Genomic DNA, 6,503 nt, shown 5'->3' with positions numbered 1-6,503 from the left:
CAATACACACACTCCAGCTACAACCAATTCTATAAAAGCACATTCACAGAAGTATGTTTTCAATTTAGACTTAAATAATCCAATGTTTCAACCTGCCTAATGTCAACCAGAACAGAGTTCCACAAACGAGGAGCACAACAGCAAAATAACTCTGGCTCCAGTTGATTTAAGATTACTTTTTTGGAACAACTAAGAGTTCTGCATTTTCTGATCTCAAAGAACGAATGAATATACAGAGTTAGTAGTTCTTGGAGATAGGATGGCCCTAATCCATGAAGGACATTATTGGTTATTTAGGTAACTTTAAAATCAATTTGGTAAGTCACTGGTAACCAATGTAAGGACATAAGCACTTTATAGTTTTTTTTTTAAGCTAGAGGATTTGAATTTGCACTCTGCCTGCCAGTGTCTGCATCCTTTCCTGAAATATTTTCTATAGAGTCACCAGTGGGTGTTTGGGAAATCTAGAGACAGGTACAAACTGGTATTTTAGTCAAAGCAAGTCATCACAGGTAACCTGTTATATTAACTGCACACAACTTTGCCTCTGAGGGGCAAATTAACAAAGCCATCTACTCCAAATTATCATTAGCCCAATTTTGTATTAAAAGTAAAAATACACCTATGACAAAACTTCAAATGAATGACTTGGTAATTGAACTCTTGGATTTCTAAGCGCTCTGTCTTGTGTTAACAGATGTTTTTCTATTTTCAGAAACAGCATGGTTCTATTAAGTGCCACACAGGGTAAAATGCTTTGTGAATTGTTTTGAGCTTTATAAAAGTTTACTCTAGTAAAAGTACAACAAGGTGTAATAAAGCACAGTGAACACATGGTAAAGCTTGGGTGAGCATGGCAAAGACCAGCAAACATCTTGACAAGCCAAGGTGAACTATGATAAATGCATAGAGAAAGGCATGGTACAAGTGCAAAAGTACCATAAAAAACAACATGGTACACTTGTATAAGGGTAACACATGAAAAAACCCTCTTTAGAAATTATACAAAAGGTTTCATGAATGCTAGATTATTTAATAATTTTCCAACAGTATGCATTATAAAATTAACTCTTTATTAAATATAGAACTATTATTTTTTTAAAAATTATTTCTGCACTGCTAATTGTATTAAGACTGTGATAAAAACAAACTCAGAAGAGAAACCACACAACTATAGGGAGTTTCCTTTTAAGATTCATAATGCAAACTGCTCCCAGTCATACAGTGTCACCTGCTGGACCAAACTGGGTATTACACTGGAATACTGGTTTTATTGTAGAAGCGCCTGCACATTACATTCACTGAGGTGCCATATACATATACAAAGGTTTTACAGTATGTAGAACACTGTCCTGTAAAAAATGTACTATGATATTCAGTTGTAATTTTTCTGAAGGTTGTGGCTTACAGCTGCTTTTTGCTTTGCATTTTATAGATTTAGAAGAAAAAGAAAAACGACAGGGTAACAGAATTACTGATAAAAAAAAAGATAATACAAATGTATCGCTTTCATTAATTACAATGTCTCCAGCAATGTATTATTGTAATACTGCCGGACTTGATCAATAAAGTGACTTTTTTTAGTGACCGTGTTATATAGTACGCCATCGGCAAAACAAAACAAAACAAAACCTGTTAACATGAGGATTCAATATCCTTATCCCATTATTACAGATCTATTGCTGTCTGCGACTGTGACAGCCCTGTGTGATGAGCTGCCGAGTGCAGTATTTTCAGAGAAGCACGTAGTTCTTTGGTTGTAACACAGCGTATGAGAACAACACAAGCCCGCTGTGTTCACCGTGATTACAGGTTCCTTTTGAAATCATATTGAATAGATATAAAGTAAACATCTGTTCATGACGCATTGCTCATCTTAAATCCTTGATCAACATTACATCAGCAAGGTCAGGTGATTGTTTTTCACCCATATGTTTTGTAACGCCCTTGCGCTAGTGTTTTTTGTTTGTTTGTTTTGTTGTTTGTTTTCTTTATTAAACGGGAACGACGGTAAAAGGTCAGTGCAGGCAGGGCTGTTACCGTATTGAGGCCCCTCTTTGCATATTCAATTCCTTACCTTTACTGTGTTTTACTACCAAAATTGTTCAGTCTTAGCTGATCCATATTTGACCTGATTCGATCTTTGAATTAGCGCCAGTTTTGAAAATGACGGTTCATCTATAGCATTAGTTACTGGCTGTGTCAAATAAAAAAATGGGAAATACAAACTGCGCACTTTTGCCGTAAAAGTGTAAAAGCTAGTTATCTGGAAATGTACTGGTCTTATCTCTTACGAGTTATCTTAATTAAAATATTAGGACTTGTCATCAAATCACATTGGCCGGGTTTCCACGCAGCTTAGAAAGTTGTCACTCTACAGTCATTATTTATGTGACGTTGCACACACATACCACGCAAATTCCACGCGTTATAGGAATTGCGCGTCTAAAACATTGTACGACGTCAAAGGCAGGGTAAATCGCCTTTTCTGGTAAAGAGCTTTACAATTGACCAAAAACTTGATTTTTCTCCAATGTATTTTTCCTTCACATACATGTACTGGTACCTGCACATGCTTGTGTTGGTATTTTATTAAAATAGCGTGTCAGCTTTGGTGTTGTCCTTTTTAGCGCCACTCTCAGGTGCTGCTGTCATACCTTTATTATTATTATTATTATTATTATTATTATTATTATTATTATTATTATTATTATTATTATTATTATTATTACCAGTTCTGATCAGTTGATAGATGTGGCACCAGGTCAAGTAGTATGATCTTGGTAAACAGTTTTGGTTCAATTGGCAGAACGCTCCACGGCGTTACAAGGCGCTTTCTATTGAACGACCTGCAGGTTGACAGCGAGTCCAGCGGAAAGCTGCCTTGCTGGAGCCGGTTCAAAATGGTTCTCCTGCGTTATCAGTGAGGTAGCTGCAAATTGATTTTTTTTTTTTCAAATATGGATTTGTATGACCAACACATGTGTGATAAGTAATATTTTTTGTCGTGATTTTATCATTTTAAAACTGGTAATGGCATTTTCTTTTTAAGTTGCAGTTGTATTAAAAAGGAAACGTGGGCTATTTATAACTTGACAAATTTGACTCGTGCCTCAAAGACGTTAAACCAAAACAAGTGTCAGTAACATATATATATATATATATATATATATATATATATATATATATATAAAGCAACTGTTTTAATACACAGCAATGTATTGCCTGCTATTGCGAAACTTCTCGCTCCTAACAGACCGTTCAGTAACTGCTAACATATGTCATGGGGCGCCACAAGAGAGCCTCTGCTATTGAACGCATGTTATCCTTACAGTTGCACGCTGCTTATCTAATTTAAATATTGTATTCTAAATTATATATATATATATATTTTTGCGGGCCCCTCAGAACCCGAGGCCTCAAGGTAACTACTGCCATGTTCATGTTTGATTGGGGTCTAATTGTACATTGTCTGTGTCTGACTACCTCGTTCCCTGCACGCATCTTGAGGTTAGCATGTTTTAGTTTTTTTTTTTTTTTCAAATGGGGGAATTCACTCTAAAGGAAATTAACAACGTGACCCCCTGCAGAGTTAACGTTACAGTAAACACCTGTACTTTCGCTGCAGGTTAAATTGTTGTCATATACTGTGTTACTCACTGGTGCCATGGCACAGATCCCCAACCAAAGGCAAAGAGGGGTAGATTTTATTATCCAAGTATCACATTAGTTTTGACTGTCAATTTCTTTGTTTGTATTTCTGTTGTTGTTTTTTATTTGAAAAGATTGTGTCAATTTTTAATCAAGGTCATTTAGTTTTATTGTGGTATTTGTGGTACAATGTAGATTTTGCTTATGGAATACTTCAAAGGATTTCATTCAAATGTTTGTCTAGACTTTTAGTACTATAAATCTTGTGAACGATTACCTCATTAGCTCCAGGCATTGATTTAGCAATTGTAGTCCTTAGCAAATGGAGTCACTCTAATTTCATTGTAACTTGGCTTTCCATTCCTTCCAAAATAATTAGTCAGACTTAAAACAGTATATTGAATTCTAGGATTTGCCTGATATGATAATGGAATTAAATTACCCCAATGCTATTACTCACTCAGACACATAGGGGAACTGGGTCATTGTAATGTAAAAGGATACCAGACATGCTTGTGCTGTATTCTGCACAGTAGTGGTACTGAGACACATGCTTGAGGGGACAGTTTCACAGCATGTCATGTTGTAAGAATACCAGATTCAATGTGGGAATGCTCTAATAATAACAGCATCAGTCTTTGTTTTGATTCCTCTTAATTGTGTATTAATAATGCCTGTTTTCGCCCTTAGAACACTGATAAAAGTTAAAGTCAGAAAATTCTTCCAACATGACGTACAAAGCTACTGTACGAAGGATTAGTTTGAGATGTAACCATTATATTTTCCACCTGTGCATGCCATAAGACCTGTGAAGAATTGTGAGGTTTCAGATTCAATTTCTTCTTAATGCAGTTGTCATTAGTCTTTGGTCAGTTTTGTTTGGCAAGTTTCATCACAGTTGGAATGTAAGTGTAAATTAGACAATACAAACTCATTTTCTAGGATTACAAATTAACTAGGTTTCTTAATAGGATGGAGAAATACGTCGCGAAATATAATAAGCCATAATATCCACAAATATCTGGAACTGTGTGATGTAATATTCCAAGAAACAAATAACGTGTAGTTTATCAGTAATAAGACTGTCCATTGGGTGGTGCTGTGGTGTAAGTTTTGAGTTTATTTCTTCACAGAGACTGTCATACAACTCTTTTTTGAAGGTTGTAAAACATATCAGGTGGTGGGATTATTATTGACTAGTCACCCATATAAAAAAATGATAGCAAAATGTATTAAAGCACAGTACAGTAAGGCTGTTAAAAACAGAGTGCCCTGGACTGGATGACCAGACAATACATTCCTAGGGTTAGGTGGAAGTCAGCCATCTAAAAAGTTGGGCAGAGCTACAATGCAGAGAGTCATCGACCTGGAAGGAAAATTATGTGGCAGCCGCAGATTGGAGGAGTGGTTGCAATCGTTTACCAAGAGGGCGTGATTGATGGTACATAAGGGGACTTAGCGAGGTGATCTGTTCCTTTGTTATGGTTAAGGCTAAACCAGAAGGAGAAGCGTATTGTAAATCATAAGTGTTTTTTTTGTTTTGTTTTGTTGTGTCTAAATATATACTTGTTTGTTGTTTTTAAACGGCTATCACAATCCGAAGCTGTCGCTGCAGGCCAGCACCAAACCCGGACATCACTGCACTTGTTTCACGTTTAATTGTATTTGTACCATGAGCACTACAGCACTCACTCTCTGCCATTACCAGTTTTACTCACTCATTGTGTGTGTGTATTTAATACAATGTTTATTGTTTCGGGGCTGAACCCCGTGGTTTTACTGAGCAATAAGCATCATAGTGTATTGCCAGATAACATTATTATTTACCGTTGTCAAGTGACTTTGGATTACAAACAAACTGTCATTTCACCAGTAATGTTATTTGTCATTCTCTTGAGCACTGCATCACAAAAATACAATGCTTGTTTTACTCAGTGTCAACTTAGATGCACTATGATTAGTATAAGAAAATGTAATACATAAAGGAAAATATAGCAACATCATAAAAAAATGAGGGGAAAGGTAAAAGGTAAATAAAATGTCATTTTAGGCTAGGACCTAGGCACTAGATGGAGTATCTAATCACCTATTTTCAAGATTCTAGACTTGGAACATGTTGGACTTTATTCTGCCAGCTGTGTTTAGGTTTATCAAGCTGATTGTGTGGCCTGTCCTTATAACTTCTTTTCTGATAAGAATTGCGAAGTTGTCCAAAAATGGGATTACGGACAACTTTACAAGAAAAATCAGCATGTAGCGTATGGACGTAAGAATTCCTTGTAATTTGCACATCACATAGTGCCATCAGGTGTTTTGATGCAGTAATTACAAGGATCTTACAACAAAAGGCAAAATCCCCCCCCCCACAAAAAAAAAAATATTTTCCCCGAGTTTGGAGCCCAGGGCATTACAAGAATGTTGAACAGTCTCTCTCCTGTGTCACATGATTAGCAGTGCATATTCAGCCTTCAAAGTGACCATCTGTCTGGAAGGGCCAGCAAATCCCACTCCCACAGATTTCAGGCAGTTAACTTCCCTGACCTGCTCCAGGTGATGACCCCCAAACCAGAGAAGGTTTTTGTCTGTCTGGGATCAGGCATATTAAAATTCCAGGAAAAACCCAAGTAGAAAATCTCACTCAGATAGATGGGATAGTCCATTGAAACTGAACCCAGCCTAGACCTCTGAATGAATGAAAGGCTTTTTACATAGTATTCAGACAATACAGTGGTGTGCAAATTTATTAGAACCCCCCAAGATTTCTCATTTATATCCTTTATATACCTACCTGCATGAAAACCTCTGGTGTGAGAATTTCAATTTCCGCTCAGTAATTAATGATATAGAAACAA

This window comes from Polyodon spathula, chromosome 5 (assembly GCF_017654505.1).
Source record: "Polyodon spathula isolate WHYD16114869_AA chromosome 5, ASM1765450v1, whole genome shotgun sequence".
NCBI classification, from domain to species: Eukaryota; Metazoa; Chordata; class Actinopteri; order Acipenseriformes; family Polyodontidae; genus Polyodon; species Polyodon spathula.
The sequence above is the reverse complement of the archived record's forward strand: the minus strand, read 5'-3'. Positions refer to the sequence as shown.